The 20,194-nt window shown below is 39.9% G+C and overlaps 2 pseudogenes; one reads left to right on the top strand and one right to left on the bottom strand.

Moving 5' to 3' along the window:
- Positions 1–4,883: 4,883 nt before the first annotated feature.
- LOC118636009 lies at positions 4,884–6,713 on the bottom strand (annotated as a pseudogene).
- A 768-nt stretch (positions 6,714–7,481) lies between these two features.
- LOC118635927 lies at positions 7,482–9,207 on the top strand (annotated as a pseudogene).
- The last annotated feature ends 10,987 nt before the right edge of the window (positions 9,208–20,194 follow it).

Raw genomic sequence — 20,194 nt, 5'->3', positions numbered from 1 at the left:
ATACAGAAAACCCAGGCAATGTAAGGTAGGATGGCCATATAACTTATTAGAACACTGTTGATAGTAAAAGGGGTTATGACAAATGCTCAGTGCAATGAGGTGTTGAGATGGGCACAGGGCAAGACTATCTCAGACAAAGCAGGACCTATACTCACCCTACTTTAACAGAAAGGCATGAGGCCAACATCAGGGTTTAGGCAGCAACATTCAATGTCTGCAAAAGTAGAGCAACATTCAAGATTTTTGTAAAGAAGAAAGTCATCAGTTTGATACCTAGAAAATTCTTCAAATACATAGACAAAGAGCAGCAAACATGCTAGAATTCAAGGAATATACTTTTCCAAATGCTTCTTAAATAAAGTATTAGAGGATGACTTCAGCAAAGCAAGGAATCGTTTTGAAAATCATGGTAAAAGTCCTCACTGTTGGTGAGTGATGAAAATATTTAACTGAAGAACTAATGTTCGAACAGAGGTGAGGATATGGGTGAAAAGTATTGACTGTTACATGCCCTGATGATGCAGAACTGCCACTAATGTCAACAACTGGGAAGGAAAGAGGAAGAAGTGAGAGGCAGAGTGAGCTTACTGATTCCATCATCTGTGATGGCTGGGAATGCAAGGATGACATTTAGAGACAACAAATCAAGTAATAAACTGTATTAAAAGTAAAAAAAAAAAAGAAAACAAAAAAAAACCCTAAGCACTAAAGAATATAATTAGCTGAAACTGAATGGTGGAAGAGAGAGAGAAAGGAAAGGATAGAAGATGAAATGTAATGATCTGATATATGTTTATGGCAGGACTACAAGTATTATACAAAAGTGTATCTAAATAAGAACAGTTACATATATACTATGGGATATTGCTCAGTCATGAAAAAGAATGAAATGTTGCATTTGGGATAACATGGATGGACCTAGAAGGTATTATGCTAAGTGGAATAAGTCAGACAGAGAAAGATAAATACCATATGATTTCACTTAAATGTGGAACCTAAAAAACAAAAATAAAACAGAAACAAAATATAGATACAGTGAACACACTGATGGTTTCCAGCGGGGAGAAGGTTGCGAGGCTGGGTGAAGGAATTAAGCAAAAAAAAAAAAAAAAAAGAAAGAAACCTCATACATCCAGACAACAGCATGGTGATTACCAGAGGGAAAGGGGGTGGGAGGAGGTAGAAGAGGATAAAAGGGGGATAAGTGGTGATAGAAGAAGACTTGACTTGGGTGGTGAACATATAATACAATACACAGAGGATGTATTATAGAACCTGAAACCTACAAAATTTGATTAACCAATGTCACCCCAATAAATTCAATTAAAAAATAAAACTGATAGATACAGAGAACAAACTGAATGTTGCCAGAGGGGAGGAGGAGATTGGGAGGATGGGGGGAAAAGGGAAAAGGGATTAAGATGTGCAAATTGCCAGTTATAAGAATAGTCATGAGGGTGGAAAGTCCAGCATAGGCAATGCAGTAAATAATATTGTAATAACTATGTATGGTGTCAGGTGGGTACTAGACTTATCAGGGTGATCACTTTGTAAGGTATATAAATGTCTAATTACTATGTTGTACATCTGAAACTAATATAATATTGTAAGTCAACTATAATTGAAAAAAATAAGAAAACAATCATATATAAGAGGAACTAAACTTAAAAAAAAACAGAGAAAATACAGTGAGACTTGTTTAAAGACTATTAAAAAACTTCTTCAAACAAACAAGAAAAACTCAATGACCCCAAAGAAAAAAGAACAAAGGACATGCATAGGGTTCACAGGAAAATAAATTTTGTTATTCATAATAAGAGAAATAATAATTATAACTACCCTAAGATAGTTTTCACCTATCCTGTGGGCAAAAAAAAAGTAATGTTTTATTATATATTCTATGGTAAGGCTTTGGAGAAACACTTAAAATAGACTTTATTTTTTAGAAAAGTTTTAGATTCACAGCGAAAGTGAGCAGAAAGTACAGAATTCCCCTATGTGCCCTGCCCTTCACATGCACATGACCCCTCCACCCCATCACCCATCAACATCCTTCACCAGAGCAGTGCATTTATTACAATAGACAAACCTGCATTGACAAATTATTATCACCCAAAGTCCACAGTTTGCTTTTGGGTTTATTCTTGATATTGCACATGATATGGGTTTTGACAAATGTATGATGACATGTATCTACCATTATCAGACTAAATAGTTTCATTGTCCTAAACATACTGTGTCCTGCCTATTCACCCCTCCCTCCCCCAAGCCGCAGGCAACCACTGACTGATGTCTTCTGTTTCCATATTTTAACTTTTTCAGAATGTCATATAATTGGAATCATACAGTATGTGGCCTTTTCAGATTGGCTTCTTCACTTAGAAATATGCATTTAAAGTTCCTCCATGTCTTTTCCATGGCTTGACAGTTTATTTCTTTGGGGGAGATATTTTTATGGGAGTGTTGTTACACCACTAAAGACAATTGAGCACACCTACCAAGTTTATAAATGCATACATCTTCTGACCCGGCTTTAATGGGGAGTTCAGATGGGGAGGGCTGTGTGTGTGCCAGGTGAAATCCTCTACAGAGTGGGAGACATGGAGATTTAGCACTAGGGAAATGATAGAATTAAATGTGCATTTTTAAGGAGTTAAGTGGTAACAATATGTGGGCTGTTTTGGAGCACAATGAAATAGAGTCAGAGTAACTTTATAGAGAAAATGTCACTTAATTAGATATGAAAGGTATCTTTGTTAATTTGATACAGCATAAAAGCAGAATTACAGAGACCCGGTAAGTAATGGATGGTGAGAAAATGTAAATAGTAGATAGAAGTTAGGAATTTGAGAACTAAAAGTAAGGAGAAGTGTAAGAGGGTTAACAGAAGAGGAAGAAACTTTAACATATTTTAAGGAAAGTGGAAAACTTCATGTATGAAAACACTGCGGAAGATATCAGTGAAGAGGGAGAGACGTAAAATTCAAGAGAGGGCAGGATATTATCATGGCACCATGATTCATGGGAGAGCAAGTGTATTTTAATATAAAAATATGTGAGAAATAAAAAACCATAATCCTAAGGCCTTGAAAGTAACAGGAGAGAAGAAAAAATTTTACTATAAATTCACAGTGGTTCAGGGCTTATTTATTCAAGAGATTCAAATAAAATGAGAAACAAAGTTCAAAACAGAAAGCTGTGACTATAGGTTCTGTTTTACTGTCCCAACGGCCCCAGAACATCAAGCATTTGAACTAAAAGGGAACATAATCATACAGTTCTACTTGAAATCAGGAAGAAGCATCCCACCAAACCAATACCTCCTCTTATGTACATATAGTTGAGTCAGGCAAGTTTGTGCATTTCGGTCATAAGAATGTGAGAAATAGATCCAATACAAACTATTCATCAGGCAAACTATGTTACGCGATATTTATACACAGAATGGCAGAGCAGTTCCATCATCTCATGAAGTATAAATGCTGTTCTATTTAATCTCCTTGGGGAGGGGGAAGCATTCTTTGTTTGTTTTTGTTTGTTTATTTCCTTTTCTCTCTCTCTTTTTTACTGGTAATACCTTTTTAATAGGTTAAAGTAACTGTACAGTTCATTATGTTCTTCCTGAGAATAATTTATATCCCTCTACAAACTAAAGGGAAGGTATAGTTCTCAAAAGTACTGAACAGAATGAATGGTGTAACTGGACAGCAGAAGAAAACAGTAGATAGAAGTTAGGAATTTGAGAACTAAAAGTAAGGAGAAGTGTAAGAGGGTTAACAGAAGAGGAATAGGTGTGCTGACCCTATTCTGGGAAGACAGACACAACGAAGGGTCACTTATCTCTAGGGGCTGTAAAATAGTAAACATGACTTTAACCTTTCTTTTTTATTTTTATCCTCACCAGAGGACATTTTTTTTTTTTTTTTCATTTATCTTCAGATAGAGCAGGAAGGGGAGAGAGAGGAAGAAACAGAGAGAAACAACAATGTGAGAGGGACACATCGACTGGTTGCCACCCACATGACCCCAACTGGGGCCAGGGACAAACTGCAACCAAGGTACATGCCCTTAGCTGGAACCAAACCCAGGACTTTCTCTGGTCCACAGGCCAATGCTCTAACCTCTGACAAAAACCGGCCAGGGCTCCTTTAATCTTTCTTTATAAATTATGTAAAATGGAAACGGGGATGGTTCCAGCACCACTTCTCAATGCAGTTTAGAAGCACTCTGGTACAAAGCATTTCTGCTTCCAGAGAACACCGCTACGAAAAACTGGCACGTTTTTCCTGTGAGAAGAGTGAGAACTCTTTAGTGTGTTCTACAGCTAGTTTCCAGCCAAACACTTCCCAGACCCACAGGAAAGTGAAAGGCAGGAAAGACAAAAGGGTAATCGTTCTTTTTCTGAAATGACTCAAGTCTTCAATCTATAGCTTTTATATTTTCTTCATAAAATGGTATTAGCACATCGCAACTGCAGAATATTCCACAACAGATTCCAGTCTGGATTCTCTTCTGTGGGAGGCAAAAGAGTTCCCAGCCCCTGGGTGTCCTGGGATTCTCCTCTCATCCTCCTTACTTCCCAGGCAGTTCTGGCCATGTGTGAAGACATAGCCTACACTCTCTTCTTCATGATCCCTAAAAGCTTCTCAGGCAGTTTTCATTCTCAGAAAAATGCCACATTTTGGACCCCAGACTTTTCTGGACATCGTCATTCAAGAAAACAAAACAAAATATGAACCCAAATCAAAATGTGCTTAAGCTAGTTTGAGAGATTTTCAAAGAGCAGTCAGTCAAAAGAGTTGGTCCTGTCCATGCTGGAAAGGAGGACAGGGGTCCCTGCTGTGCATGGAACAAGAGGACCGTCAGAAGGGAGCCCTCAGGGCTCAGTGCGAACTCAGTAAGGGCTCCTCTGTCCCAGCATCTTCAACCCACCTGGTCAATAACATCAGGGCATGAGTGGCAGTCAGCGTCTGTTGTTTGTATTCCAGCAGGGGGCTGGTCATCACATTCTGCTGGAGTTTAGCAGCTTCTGGGCCATCTTGATCTGTCGGTGAGTGCTGGCTGGGAAGCGGGATGGTCTCATCCACAGTGGGCAACAACGTCTGCAGGGATAAACCAACTTTCCTCTCCATGAGGACATATTCCTCTGGCGGGGCTGGTTGGATTTTACTGGACATCTATATTTTTTAAATCTTTACCCGAGGACATTTTCCCATTTCTTGTTCAGATAGAGTGGGAGGGAGGAAGAGAGAGGAAAACATCGACATGAAAGGGACACATCGAGTGGCTGCCTCCAGCACTACCCAACTAGAGCCAGGGACAAACTGCAACTGAGGTACTTGCCCTTAGCGAGAACCAAACCCGGGTCTCTCTGGACCGCAGGCCGATGCTCTAACCGTTGAGCTAAACCAGCCAGAGCGGATTTTACTGGACATCTTGATGACAGCCTTCACCAGGCCCATCATGTTCTTGTACACCTTGTCATCAGAGTGGTCCAGGTTGGCAGAGGGCCAGGGTGGGGTGGGGGTATGGGGTGGGATAGGGGTGTGCTGATTTACTGGTGCTAAAGCTTGATGTCCTGTTGTAACTGTCCCCAGGACTGCTGAGGCTGGTGAGGCTGCCCAGGTGGCCGGGGGCTCGGGGGCATGGCGGCTTCTTTGGTGGAACTGCTGCATCTGGTTTTCCCACAGGCTGATGATGAATGAGTTGCTATCTAGTCAGGCCCTGGAGACTCCTGTCCTCCCAGTCCATGCTGCTTCGAGAGAGCCACACATCAGCTTTCAGAGATATCTCTTCTTTCTCCAGCCAGCGCTGGTCTTCCCCCATCTCCTGCTGCTGGTGGGTCAGCCGCTCCTTCATCAGGTGCGTCGGCAGCACCTCCCGGGCTCCACACGGTTCAGTGCTGCAGAGTCCTCCGCGTCGGGCTGCCACATCGCTATCCCCTGCGGTCTGTGATTCCACGGATCTGTTCGGGCACAAAGAGAAGCCCTCCCCAGGTAGATGCTGCAGTCGTGGCTGTGATTCCATCTGAAGCAGGGTAGCCAGAGACCTGGTAATGATTGGTCTGTACCAATAAACTTCTAGAAAAAAAATACTTGAAACTAACATCTTTTTTCTAATGCTTCATAGTCAGGCTTCTTTTCTAGTGCATTGCCCTGCATCTCCCAGTATGATCGCTGTGTTTCTAGACAACTCAACTTCAAAGCGATGTCCTGGACCACTTGTCCTGGTCAGCTATCTCTAACATACGCTCTTCACCTGTTGATAGAAGAAATTCAAAGTTGGCTTGTCTTCAGTAGACTGGTTTAGAAATCCTTTTGGCAAATAACGAATTCTCAGTTTATATTTCCACTCCTCCGGCAGGTGTGCAAGCTCATACTTCTCCCTCACGCTGGAGATGCCCATGTCTAAGTGGAGCCAATGGGCCTCCTCTGACTGCAGGTGACTGAGCCCAACCTGTAGCAGGCCACGTGCTTTATTCTGTGACTGCCCACTATCTTCTGAATGATGCCCCTGACATCAGTAGCTTCTCTATGCCTGATAATACTGGCTCAAGTAGTCAGCTCACTGTTGCTTTCAAAATAATAAAAGACCTTTAGCACTCTCTCCACAGCCCCCAAGGTACCCAGGTTCTTCTTGGTACTCGAATCCGGTGTGTGATTCAAGTTTGGGTCCAGTTAAGCAGCTGCCATTAGTTTGCTAGATGCTAGGTACCTGTTGTCATTTTAGTTCAGAAGGCCACAGTAACTCTGTGAAGAAGTCAAGTGACAATTTAAAAGAAATACCCTTAGTATTGCCTCTTTTCATAGCAGTCAGAGAAACAAAACTTACACTGAAATAAAGGACAATAATAGCCTGGCCTCTGTGGCTCAGTGGACTGAACATCATCCCATGGACTGAGACGTCCCGGTTTGATTCCCGCTCAGGGCACATGCCCGGGTTGCAGGCTTGATTCCCAGTAGGGAAAGTGCAGGAGGCAGCTGATCGATTTATCTCTCTCACATCCATGTTTCTATCTCTCTCTCTTTCTTTCTCTCTCTAAATAAACAAAAATTCATAAAAACATATTTTTTTAAAAAAGGACAACAATATAGGAATCATATATTATCATATTTTAATTGATGGAAGGAATATATATAAAGGCCCGTGAAGGAGGTGAATGAGAAAAAGAACCACTGAAACATGTGAAGGTGAAAGCATTAATAAATTACTCTGTTCATACTCCTAAATAATCATTACACACAATTATATGCCAAACTAATATATTCAAAATCATTAACAATATGCAAACAAAACACAAAGGAGCATCACCCTATAGGACAGCAGAATCATTTAAATACATGATTCTTTAAGCAGAGTTACATTTACTGAGTGCCTGATACTGTATACATGTTATCTCACTCTGAATAGTTTTCCACATAAACCTGTGGAGCAGAACCCAGGGAAAGTCAACACCGTCCTCAAGGTCATTCAGCTCGTAAATGTGTAAGCCAACATTCAAATACAAAGACCTTTGATATCAAAGCCAATGTTTCTTCCACTATTTCCTTTTGTTTCCTTCAAAACATAAATCATACAGGGTCCCTTTACAACAAGGGTTATTTCTTCACTGAATATACCCAGCCTGTATTAGATCCATGTTTTCTGGATGTCATTAATTACATTCAGTAAAGGTAGGTATAAATCACAACTCACAGCTTTTAAAACCATCCATCTTCAACACCAGCAGGAGTATTTTATGCAGTCCTGGGATAGGCTATTGCCTGTCACTGGAGCTTCTGCTTAATTAGTCCAGCTTAGTTATACGACATTCATAGTTTTAATTAATCAACGCTTCCATGGAGAAGCCTCTCGCTATCCTCCCAGACTAATCTGATTTCTTTCTTAAGCACTACCATGGTGCCATATCCCTCTCCTTCACAGATCTTACGACACTAATAGTTTTACATCTTTTTGAGTGTGACGATTTGATGGATGTTTCTCCATAAACTTCATAAGGGTAGAGTTTGTTATGCTTTTGCTCAATTTTATATCCTCAAATCCTCATACATTGTACGTGGAAAAAGAGCTTAAAATATATATGCTGAATATTTAGAATTAGTCTTGTACAAAAGGGGGGCAATTAGTAAATTATTATTATTATTATTATTAGTGACTTTTTCTGCAGGCTGGATTTTCTACTTTCCAGAGGGTAATATTAATGTAAACACACATGCCAGTAGCATTTAACAGTACCATCTAAGATCACTCAAGTCATAGGTTATGAAGGAGTCAACCATCTGTGGCTACAAAAGAGAGGGTCAACATTCCTTACATCTGTGGGATTCAATTATTTTACTTACATAAAGAAAAAAAATAATGGACAACAAAGCTGGGGACAGGGTGGGGAGGGAGAGGGAGAGGGGTACCAGTAGGGGAAAAAGGAGAAACATCTGTAACAAAAATTAATTAATTAGAAAAAAATAAGACAATGAAAGTTATAGAAAAAGCTAAATTTAACTTTAGACATGTGGAAAGTACAAACTGTGTTGTACACATGTATAGTATCTTTATGAAGTTCTTAATACATAGAGCCATTCAATAGATAGCGAATGAGTGGATGAATGTTATCAACCTTGCCGGGTGGAACAAATGAAAAAGCCTGGCAAACATACATTTATTAGGAATGTTTTAGAAGTCAGAGCGGATCACAGCACAAAGTTCTGATCTTGACCGGGGCTGCTTTTATGTGACCTTGTGACTAGAGAGTTGTTTGCACAGGTTTTACTTAGTTCTGGGGGGTAGAAAACTGCCATTTTTTATCTGAATCAAGACCCACTGGAAATGATGTTCTTTAAGAAGACATTGCAATATCTCCTTCATGTCCTATGAAATCACAGTAAATAAACATGGTCCAATGTCATTAGCATTTCAGCACACAGCTTTGGCTGCCCACAGTCTGGCCCAGAGGCCCCAATCACCAATAGACCCACTACCCACCAATCTGCCTGGCTCTGGCCTGCAGGGTCTGGCTCCTCCTCCCACTTCACCACTATAAAGAAGGCGGTTCAAGAGCACCAGCAGGAGGCCAGGCTCAAGGGTGTGGTTTTCCAGGCAGCTGCAGATTTGAAACAATTCTGTCTAGAGAATGCTCAACATGACCCCTAGCCAACTGGAGTATTTCCAAGTCCGAATCCCTTCTGATCCCAGAAAGTCTGTTCATTTTAATATAGAAATGAATCTTTGAAGGTATTCTAAATGACTTCTCATGAGCTGGTGAATATTCAGAGAGAGCTAAATTTGAAGCCTGTACAAAACCCTTATCCCTATAACACGCGCCATACGACACAAGCTTCTGCTTTCATCAGTCCTTAACATCTGCCTCTCTGAATGTTCACGGATTTCTTTCACAAAGATAGTTATTGTATATACACTGGCAGCAGCATACGCATGAAATAGTATAAAAAAAGAATTTTCGCACACAGAATTTATTTGGTTATGGGTAGAGTTTGGAATAACTATATCATTGCAGCTAAACAAAGGAGTATAAAAGAGGAATTAAACACTGAAAGAAAGTAAAGGACACAGTTATGTACTTAACTATTTTAGATGAAGCTGAAGTCTATGAATATACTTTTTGAAGATATATCCAAAAGATGTGAAACCAGGATCTATGTTGCTTAGAAAAATCCTTATCAAGTTATTTTTATTAGATAATCTTAGCACTGCAAAGACAGCTTAACGCTTTTATTTATTTATTAAAAATGTCATTAATTAACATTATTAAAATATCCATACTACCCAAAGCAATCTATAGATTCAATGTAATCTCCATCAATATACCAATGACATAATTCACTAGAACAAATACTCCAAAAGTTTATATGAAACCCAAAACGACCCTGAAGAGCTACAGCAATCTTGAAAAAGAAGAACAAAGTAGGAGGGATCACAATACCAAATATCAGGTTATACTACAAAGCCACTGTAATCAAAGCAGCCTGGTACTGGCACAAGAACAGGCACATAGATCAATGGAACAGAACAGAGAACCCAGAAATTGACCCAAGACATTATGCTCAATTAATATTTGACAAAGATGGCAAGAGCATACAATGGAGTAAAGACAGCCTCTTTAATAAATAGTGTTGGGAAAATTGGACAGCTACATGCAAAAAATTGAAGCTAGTCCATCAACTTATACCATACACAAGAATAAACTCAAAATGGATAAAAAACTTAAATGTGATGCATGAATCCATAAAAATCCTAGAAGAAAATATAGGCAGCCAAATTTCAGACATTACACACAGCAGAATTTTTACTGATACAATGCCTAAGGCAATAGAAACAAAGAAAAAAATGAACATGTAGAACTACATCAAACTAAAAAGCCTCTTTCTGCACAGCTATTTTTTTTGGGAAAGATGGTGGTGGGCAGGACTAGAAGGAGGGTGAGTGCATGAGAGAGTGAGATAGTGTGTGGGAGAGAGTGTGAGTGGACATGAAGGTGGACAACCAAACTCATGTAGTGCAGAGCCACGGAACAAAAGGTTCCTATGCTGTGGATGGGGATCAGCTGGCTACTGCACTAAGCGGCTCTTCAGGGTGCTTCCTCCTGTGCCATGGGGAGGTCTCACCATTTTAGAAGGTCCCGGGTCTCCCTGGGAGGAGGCAGTGGGAGCAGCTAGGGCCCAGCAACCAGAGCCCACCAGTGCATCTGGCACCATCGGTCCAGTGGACACCCTGTGTCAACACAGACCAGTGCACAGTAGCAGAGCTGTCGAGGTGCCTGCTTTGGAAATTGCAAATGGCCGGGAGCCCAGCACCACCCCCCACAGTAGCAGCCTGATCAGAGTCAAGATATATCCCCAGCAACAGAGACTCGGGAGCAGATATCCATCCCCAGGCAACAGAAGCACAGATCATCAGCTGAGACTCATCCCCAAAAACTACAGCAAAGGCTGAGCAGGAGCTGAGCCCCACTGGGCAGCAGCACTCACCAGATGCCAGAGGCGGGACCTGGGGCTCCACAGGGGCCTGTGCAATACAGTGGCCCACAAGAGCAGTGGGGAGCTGGGGCACCACAGAAGCCTATGCAACCCAGTTGCCCACAAGATAGGCACGGAACGGGATCTCCAGAAAGGACTGTGCGATCCAGCTCCACACAGGACCTGCGGGAAGTTGGGGCACCAAAGAGGCCTGTGCAACCCAGCTGCCCATAAGATAAGTGTGGAGCTGGGTCTCCAGAAGAGACTGTGTGATACAGCTTCACAGGGGACCAGCAGGAAGCGGGGCCTCCAATGGGGCCTGTACAACCCAGATGCCCCCAAGAGTGGCAGGAAACCAGGGCTCCAGTGAGGCCTGTGCAACACAGCTGCCCACAGTGCTGGCAGGAAGTACAGATCCAGCAGGGCCTGAGCTATACAGCTACAGGTGGCACCAGTGACCAGCTGGGAACACAGCTTCAGAGGGGCCCACATGATCCAGCAGCAGCACCTACTAGGACACACCAATACCAGCCCCCAGTAGTCAATCCTCCAGGATCCACAGAAGGCAAGCAGCGACATGTAACAAAACAGCCTGGGAGGCACAGTAGCCTTATTTGATATATAGTGAGTTGCCTACACATCCAAACATCCCTCACAGGTCTAGAGCAACTAGACAGCTAAAATGGGGAGACAAAAAACACCTGAAGAAAGAAAAAGAGGAATCACCAGAAAAGCAACTACAGGAAATAGAAGACAGCAACTTGTTAGGTAACAAATTCAAAGCAATAATTTTAAGGGTGCTCAAACAATTTGGTGAGAACTACAAGCAACTTAATAAGAATTATGAAGAGCTCACTGGAAACTACTTCAGCTTAAAAAAAGAGGTAGAAGCTACACATAAAGAGGTAGAAATTATGCATAAAAATCAAGAGAAAATAAAGAGTGACATAGCTGTTATAAAAAATACCTTGGAAGGGATCAATAGTAGATTAGAAGAAACTGAAGACTGAATCAGCGACTTAGAAGACAAAGTGGAGAAAAACACCCAAATAGAGCAGCAAATGGAAAAAAAAGAAAGTTTAAAAAGCAGGAGGAGAGTTTAAGAGAACTGTGGGACAATACAAAACATAACAACATTCGCATTATAGGGGTACCAGAAGAAGAAGAATCAGAGAAAGGAATAGAGAACCTGTTTGAAGAAATGATGACAGAAAACTTCCCTAAACTGGTGAAGGAAAGAGTCACACAAGTCCAGGAAACACAGCAAGTCCCAAGCAAGATGAACCCCAGAAGACCCACAGCTAGACACATCATAATAAAAATGACAAACATTACAGACAAAGAAAGAATCTTAATGGAAGCAAGAGAGAGATGGAAAGTTACCTACAAGGGAGCTCCCATTATTCTGTCAGCTGATTTCTCAACAGAAACACTGCAGGCCAAAAGGGAGTGGCATGAAGTATATAAAGTAATGCAAGGCAAGGGTCTGTATCTAAGACTACTCTATCCAGCAAGGCTATCATTCAAAATTAAAGGAGAAATAAAGAAATAATAAATTCATGGATAAAAAAAGCCAAAGGAATTTACCACCACCAAACCAGCATTGCAAGAAATGCTGAAAGGACTGTTATAAGAAGAAGAAGAAAAAAGAGAGAGAGAAAGAGAGACAGAGAGAGAGAGAGAGAGAGAGAGAATGAACACAGGCATTAAATTAAAATGGCAACTAATAATTATCTATCAATAATTACCTTAAATGTAAATGGCTTAAATGCTCCAATCAAAAGACATAGGGTAGCTAATTGGATAAGAAAACACAACCCATATATATGCTGTCTACAAGAGACCCACCTCACAACAAAAGACTCACACAGGATGAAAGTGAAGGGATGAAAAAAAAAGCTGGTGTAGGAACACTCATATCTGACAAGATAGACTTCAATACAAGGGCCATAATAAGAGACAGAAAAGGTCACTACATAATATTAAAAGGATCAATACAACAAGAGGATGTAACCCTGGTAAACATATACACACCAAATATGGGAGCACCGAAATATATTTAAAAAATTCTGGAGGACTTCAAGGAAGAGATCAATAGCAAGACAATCATAGTGGGTGACTTTAGTACTCCACTGACACCACTGGATAGATCTTCCAGACAAAAACTTAATAAGGACATAGAGTTCTTCCAAGACAAACTAGATCAGTTAAACTTTACTGATACTTGCAGAACATTTCACCCCAAAGCTGCAGAATATACATTCTTCTCAAGTGCACATGGGTCATTCTCAAAATAGACCACATGTTAGGACACAAAGCAAATCTCTACAAATTCAAGAAGACTGAAATCATATCAAGCATCTTCTGAGATCACAATGGCATGAAACTAGAACTCAATTACAATAACGACACACAAAAACATTCAAACACTTGGCGGCTAAATAGCATGTTATTAAACAACAAATGCATTACTAACAAGATCAAGGAAGAAATTAAAAACTTCCTGGAAACTAGTGAAAATAAAGACACAACAACACAAAATCTATGGGATACAGTGAAAGCAGTCCTGAGAGGGAAATTCATAGCACTACAGGCCTACCTCAAGAAACAAGAAAAAATTTTAATTGACTTTCAAACCCTACAACTTAAAGAACTAGAAACTAAATGAAAAGAAAAACACAGACCTAGTAGGAGGAAGGAAATAGTATAGGTCAGAGCAGAAATAAACAACATAAGACTAAAAAAACAATTCAAAAGATCAATGAAACAAAAAGCTTGTTCTTTGAAAAGATAAACAAGATCAATGGACCTTTAGCCAGACTCACCAAGAAACAAAAAGAGAGAATCCAAATAAACAAAATCAGAAACGAACGAGGAGAAATAACAACTGACACCACAGAAATACAAAGGATCATTGAAACATACTATAAACAATTATACACCAACAAATTGGACAATCTAGGATAAATAGACAAATTTCTAGAAACACACAGCCTCCCAAAACTGAGCCAGGAAGAGATAGAAAACTTGAACAGACCAATAACAACAAGGGAAATTGAAGATGTAATTAAGAAACTCCCAGCAAACAAAAACCCAAGCCAAGATGGCTTCACAGGAGAGGTTTACCAAACATTCAAAGATCTAATACCCATTCTCCTCAAACTATTCTGAAAAATCCAAAAAGATGGAACACTTCCAAACTCATTTTATGAGGCCAGCATAATGTAATTTCAAAACTGGATAAAGACACTACAAAGAGCCCTGGCTGGTTTGTCTCAGCAGTTAGAGAGTCGGCCTGCAGTCCAGAGAGACCTGGGTTTGGTTTCTGTTAAGGGCGTGTACCTCGGTTGCAGTTTGTCCCCGGCCCTGGTTGGGTCTTGCAGGAGGTAGCCACTTGATGTGTCCCTTTCACGTCGATGACTCTCTCTCTCTTTCTCTCTTCCTCTCGCTCCCACTCTTTCTGAACAAAAAATGGAAAAGAGTTCTTCGGTGAGGATAGAAAAAAAAGACACTATAAAGAAAGATCTTGTGCATAGAAATACCTACAAACTCCGTCAAAAATTTACTAGAGTTAACAAATGAATTTGGCAAAGTAGCAGGATACAAAATTAACATCAAGAAATTGGCAACATTCTTATATACCAATGATGAACTCACAGAAAGAGAAACTAAAAAATCAATCCCATTTACCATCACAGCAAAATAATTAAGATACTTAGGAATAAACTTAACCAAAGAAGTAAAGGACCTCTTCACAGAAAGTTACCGGTCATTGAAAAAAGAAATAGAGGAAGATATAAAAAAGTGGAAGCACATACCTTGTTCATGGATTGGAAGAATTAACATCATTAAAATGTCCATATTGCCCAAGGCAATCTACAGATTCAATGCAATCCCCATCAAAATACCAATGACATATTTCACAGAACAGAACAAATACTCCAAAAGTTTATATACAAAAAAAAAAAAAAGACCCAGAAGAGCCACAGAAATCTTGAAAAAGAAGAACAAAGTAGGAGGAATCACATTATGAGATATCAGGTTATACTACAAAGCCACTGTAATCAAAACAGCCTGGTACTGGCACAAGAACAGGCATATAGGTCAATGGAACAGAACAGAGAACCCAGAAATTGACCCGAGACAATGTGCTCAATAAATATTTGACAAATGTGACAAGAGCATATAGTGGAGTTAAGACAGTCTCTTCAATTAATGGTGTTGGAAAAATTGGACAGCTACTTGCAAAAAATGAAGCTAGACCACCAACTTACACTATATGCAAGAGTAAACTCAAAATTGATAAAAGACTTAAATGTAACTCATGAATCCATAAAAATTCTAGAAAAAAAATGCAGGCAACAAAATTTCAGACATCATACACAGCAGAATTTTCACTGATACAATACCTAAGGCAAGAGAAACAAAGGAAAAATAAACACATGGGACTATATCAAACTAAAAAGCTTCTGCACAGTGAAAGACACAACCATCAAAATAAAAAGGCAACCCACTATATGGGAGATCATAATTGCCAACATGCACCAGATAAGGGGTTCATTTCCAATATATAGAGAGTACTCATACAACTCAACAAAAGGAAGACAAAGAACCCAATTAAAAAATGGGCAGAAGACAAAAGTCACCTCTCCAAGCAGGACATACAAATGGCCAAGAGACATATGAAGAAATGTTTAACATAACTAATCATCAGAGAGATGCAAATTAAAACAACTATGAGGTTTTACCTCACACCTACCAGAACGGCCACCATCAACAAATCATCAAACAACCAGTGCTGGCAAGGGTGTGGAGAAAAGGGGACTCTAGTACACTGCTGGTGGGAATGCAGACTGGTGCAGCCACTATGGAAAACAATATGGTTTTTTCTCAAATAATTAAAAATTGAACTGCCATTTAACCCAGTGATCTTACTTCTAGGAATATACCCTAAGAAGCCTAAAACACCAATGAGAAAGAATATATGTACCCCGATGTTCATAGCAGCACTATTTACAATTGCTAAGATCTGGAAACAGCTCAAGTGTCCATCAATAGATGAGTGGATAAAAAAGTTGTAGTACAAATACACAATGGAATTCTATGCAGACAACACGGAGGGACCTGGAAAATATTATCCTAAGCAAAACAAGCCAAGCTGAGAAATACAAATATCCCACAATCTCACTTATCTGTGGAATAAAATAGACCCAGAGACATGGAAGTGGGGTGCAGACTGACAAACCTCAGAAGAGGTGAATGTGGGGGGAGGAAAGAGATAAACCACAAAACTTTTATGCATGTATGTGTAAATAAGTACATAGACAATATTGCTGGGGTGGAGTGTGGGGGGCCGGATTGGGAAGAGGGTGTCAATGGGGGAATAAAAGAGAACCATCTGTAACAAAAATAAATAAATAAATAAATAATTTTTTAAAAATGCCATTAAGCACCTATTATGTGCATGTGTTGTGCACACAGAGATAAGTATGACATCTAAGATTCACATATTGGGGCTTCGTACACATACACAAAGTATAATACAACTTTGTCTTTTAAAATGATTAAGCTTCTGCTAAGCACTTTACAAATACCATTTTGTTTTCACAACTCTGTGGTATATTTGATCACTTTTCTTTTTTGAGAAACTGAGGCGCTGAGAGGTTAAACAACTTGCTCAACTCATCCAGCCATTGAATTTTGAGACTATGAGCTGAACTAAGTATATCTAACTTCAAAGCCCATTGCTCTTTTCATAAAACATCTGTACTTCCTAACACGTGCTATGAGTAAGAAACAGGGAGCTAGCAGGAGGTATGATTCACCCTGTGGAGGGGTGGGATTGAAGACACTTTCTCTGTGTTTGAAAGACAGAGTTTCCCAGAAGAACAAGGATGAAGGCATCAAAGAACATGGGGGTGTGGCTGTGGCTGGGGACGAGAAGGATGTAGTTGGAGATGAGGTGAGGAAGGTCAGTTGGACCCATAGTTTGAATGCTCTTAAATGCAATGAGGAAGTGTTTGAGTCTTCATGTAGCATAGAAACAAGGTAGCATAGAAAGGTTTTACCCAGGAGACTGAAAAGCAGAATGGTTTGTATTGGCCTATATATGAAGGAATATGGGTAAGAACTGAAGCTAGTGAGAAATCAAAGGCAAGGGAACTAAGGACAATAAAGAATATGGAGCTAATTGTAGAGCCATTTCTGAGCTGTTATGTATAGGATTGGAGATCAGTTACATATGAGAAATATAGAAGAAAGAGAATAATGTTAAGTTTTCTACCTTTTGTGATTTGGATGGGTTGTAGTTCTAACCACAATAAGATCTCTGAAGGAGAAGGGTTTGGTATAGAGAATGTTAATAAAATGATGAGTTTGGTTTGGGATATGTTCAATTTGGGACATCTGACAGGTATTCAGGAGACAGCGTATTGACAAGTGAAAACTGATGTCTGAGGTTTAGTAGAAAAGACCATACATAGGATATGAATAGGGGTCAATAAAGTCATGGAGTGTATGGGAGTAGGTAAGAGGGTGGAATTCAACAAGAATAAGGCCAAAGATTGAACAATGCACTAAGTTATATCTATCTTTTTTTTTGGTATGTGCCCCTAGAGGGAACTGAACCTGGGACTATCTGGTCTTCTGGCCAATGCTCCAACCACTGAGCCAAACCGGCCAGGGATATTTATCTTAAATGAATAGATGATGAATAAAGAATGAATGAAAGGGAGAGAAATCAGTAAGGAATCTGAAGGTAAGAAAAAAATGACAAAAATAAAATGTGAAACTGGGGAGTAGGATGTTGTTGAACAAAGGGAGGATAAAGTAGAACATGGGGAGTGATCAATATTAAATGCTTGTTATATCATTTTTATTAAATTTGCCACTACATGCCCATATGTTAGACTAATCCCTCTAAATTTTTTTCCTTTATGTTGATTTTAGAGTAAGGGAGAGGGAGAGAGAGATAAAAACATCAATAAGAGAAAAAATTGATCGGTTACCTCCTGCATGCCCCCATCCTGGGGATCTGGTCCACAACCTGGGCATGTGCCCTGACCAGAAATCAAACTGGCAACCTCTTGATGCATGGGTCAATGCTCAGCCACTGAGCCACACTGGCTGGGCTAATCTCTAAATTTTATTTTATTTTCAAAAAATATAATTGTATTGATTTTAGAGAAAGAGGAGGGGAGAGGGAGAGAGAGATAGAAACATTGATGAGAGAGAACATCGATTAGCCAGCCACCTCCTGCATGCCTCCCACTGGGGATCAGACCCACAACCTGGGGTTGTGCCCTGACTGGAAATCGAACTGGTCACCTCTTGGTGGATGAGTTGACGCTCAACCACTGAGCCACACCAGCCAGGCTCTAAATTTTATTTTTAAATCATGTTAGCTTTCTCAACAATTTCAAACATTTTAAAAAATGATAAAATTCAAACTTCTCCATGTGACAATTAAGATTCTTTACAATTTGGCACTGACTCATGTTTCTATCCATAGTTCTCACTCTTTTGAATCATCCTTCTATTCTTCACTTTTTCCCTTACAAGTCAAGGTTTTACCTGACCCCATCCTCCTCTCCTCTGCCTTTTAAAATTTTAGCTTCTGTGTCTTAACTAAAGTTCCGTTTCATTCACGAGAAGTCAGTGACTGTTTGAGCACACCCTTGTGTATCTTTTCACAGCATTTATTCTTCTGTAGGTTATGCCCCATGATATCAGTGTTTTGAGGATTTATAAAAGCAAAGAACAACTATGAATTTATCTTGCTGTGAATTACAGGCAGAGCTTCTTTCCCTGGGTTTTAGCAGTTTCTATAGGAATGTGTCAAGTGTGAGCTGCTCATCTGATTTGGAAGCTCCTTCCCCCAGTGCTCACAGCCATAGCAACACTAGAAACAAAAATAAAAACAAACAGAAGCCACACTAAGACCATTTTCTTCACATCTTATGCTTCTCCTTGTCACTTCAGGGATAAGAAAATTTGTCTTTATTTAAAAAAAAAATCTTTCTACTGACTTATCAGGGTAGAGCCAGTTGTGCTCAATGATGGGAGAATGTAGATAAGGGTGTCTGAATGGTGATACTTACCATGGGTGATGTAGATTTGGATTCTGAATGGGGATACTCATGGGAGAATGTAAATATAGGTGCTGAATGGTAAAGCAGTGAAGCTGATTTGACCACAATAAAATGTTCTTTCTCATCCCCACCTGCAGTCCCCTTAGAACATCTACTTTTTTAAAATTCAATTATCAAGTCCTCTGAGAAATCTTTCGTGATCTGCATACCAACAACCCTGTTCAGGAGCTCCCAACACATCTTTACTGTTTTAATACAGCAAATCCTAACTGTGTGTTTATTTGCCCCACAAGATGCTTTGATGAAAGAGAACATATATTGAAATTCTTTTCCAGTGATTAGCATGAAACTTAAAAGAGTTGGTTTTGAATAAATATTTACTGCATGAATGAAGTGCATGAATACCATTGATAGATCTTTAATAAACATTGTAGCAATTGACTTAATGGCAGAAGCCTCCTAGTTTCTGAGCCATACTTTGCTTTTATGTGTCTGGAAGAATTTTAGTCTGCTCGGAAGATTAAAAAAAAAAGAAAAAAGGAGAGAAAAAATGTAAGCAGTAAGGATGTGAAGGTGATATTCAACACTAAAGTAGCAGTTATAGGAGAAATTTGGGGGTAAGATACTGAGTAGAAAATCATAATTTTGTTGACCACTTCCTAGATTCCCATTGAAACAAATAACTGAATATAACAGACAGATATATAGAAGGCTAACTTGAAAATCCTTCCTATGAAAAAGAGAAATACTGCTTAGAGAAAAGTATCTCAAGAAAGTGAGAAAACAGTGGTAAAACCCAACTAACCCCACGTTAGTCAGCAGGATGACAGAGGGAGAATGCGATGTCAGTCCTCGGGCCTGTCAGGGACTCAGTGCACACACTAGGTCAGTCAGCACCCTGAGGGGCCACCTACAACTGTGGGCAAGTCTCAGAGTCACACTTGGAGGGATGAGCTAAAATAAACTGAATGAGAGCATTGTAAGGGAAAGGGGTGGGCACTACCTTTGCAGCCCATACCTGGCACTGGACTAAGCATGAGAAATTGGTTACAGCAGGAGCTGGAAACCAGCACAGACGTTCACTAAACACAGAGAATAACTGAGACTCCTATCGCTGAGGGGACTGGGCAGGGA

The sequence above is a fragment of the Molossus molossus genome, unplaced genomic scaffold (assembly GCF_014108415.1).
Source record: "Molossus molossus isolate mMolMol1 unplaced genomic scaffold, mMolMol1.p scaffold_m16_p_1, whole genome shotgun sequence".
Lineage (NCBI taxonomy): Eukaryota > Metazoa > Chordata > Mammalia > Chiroptera > Molossidae > Molossus > Molossus molossus.
This window is presented reverse-complemented; position numbering and strand designations above follow the sequence as displayed.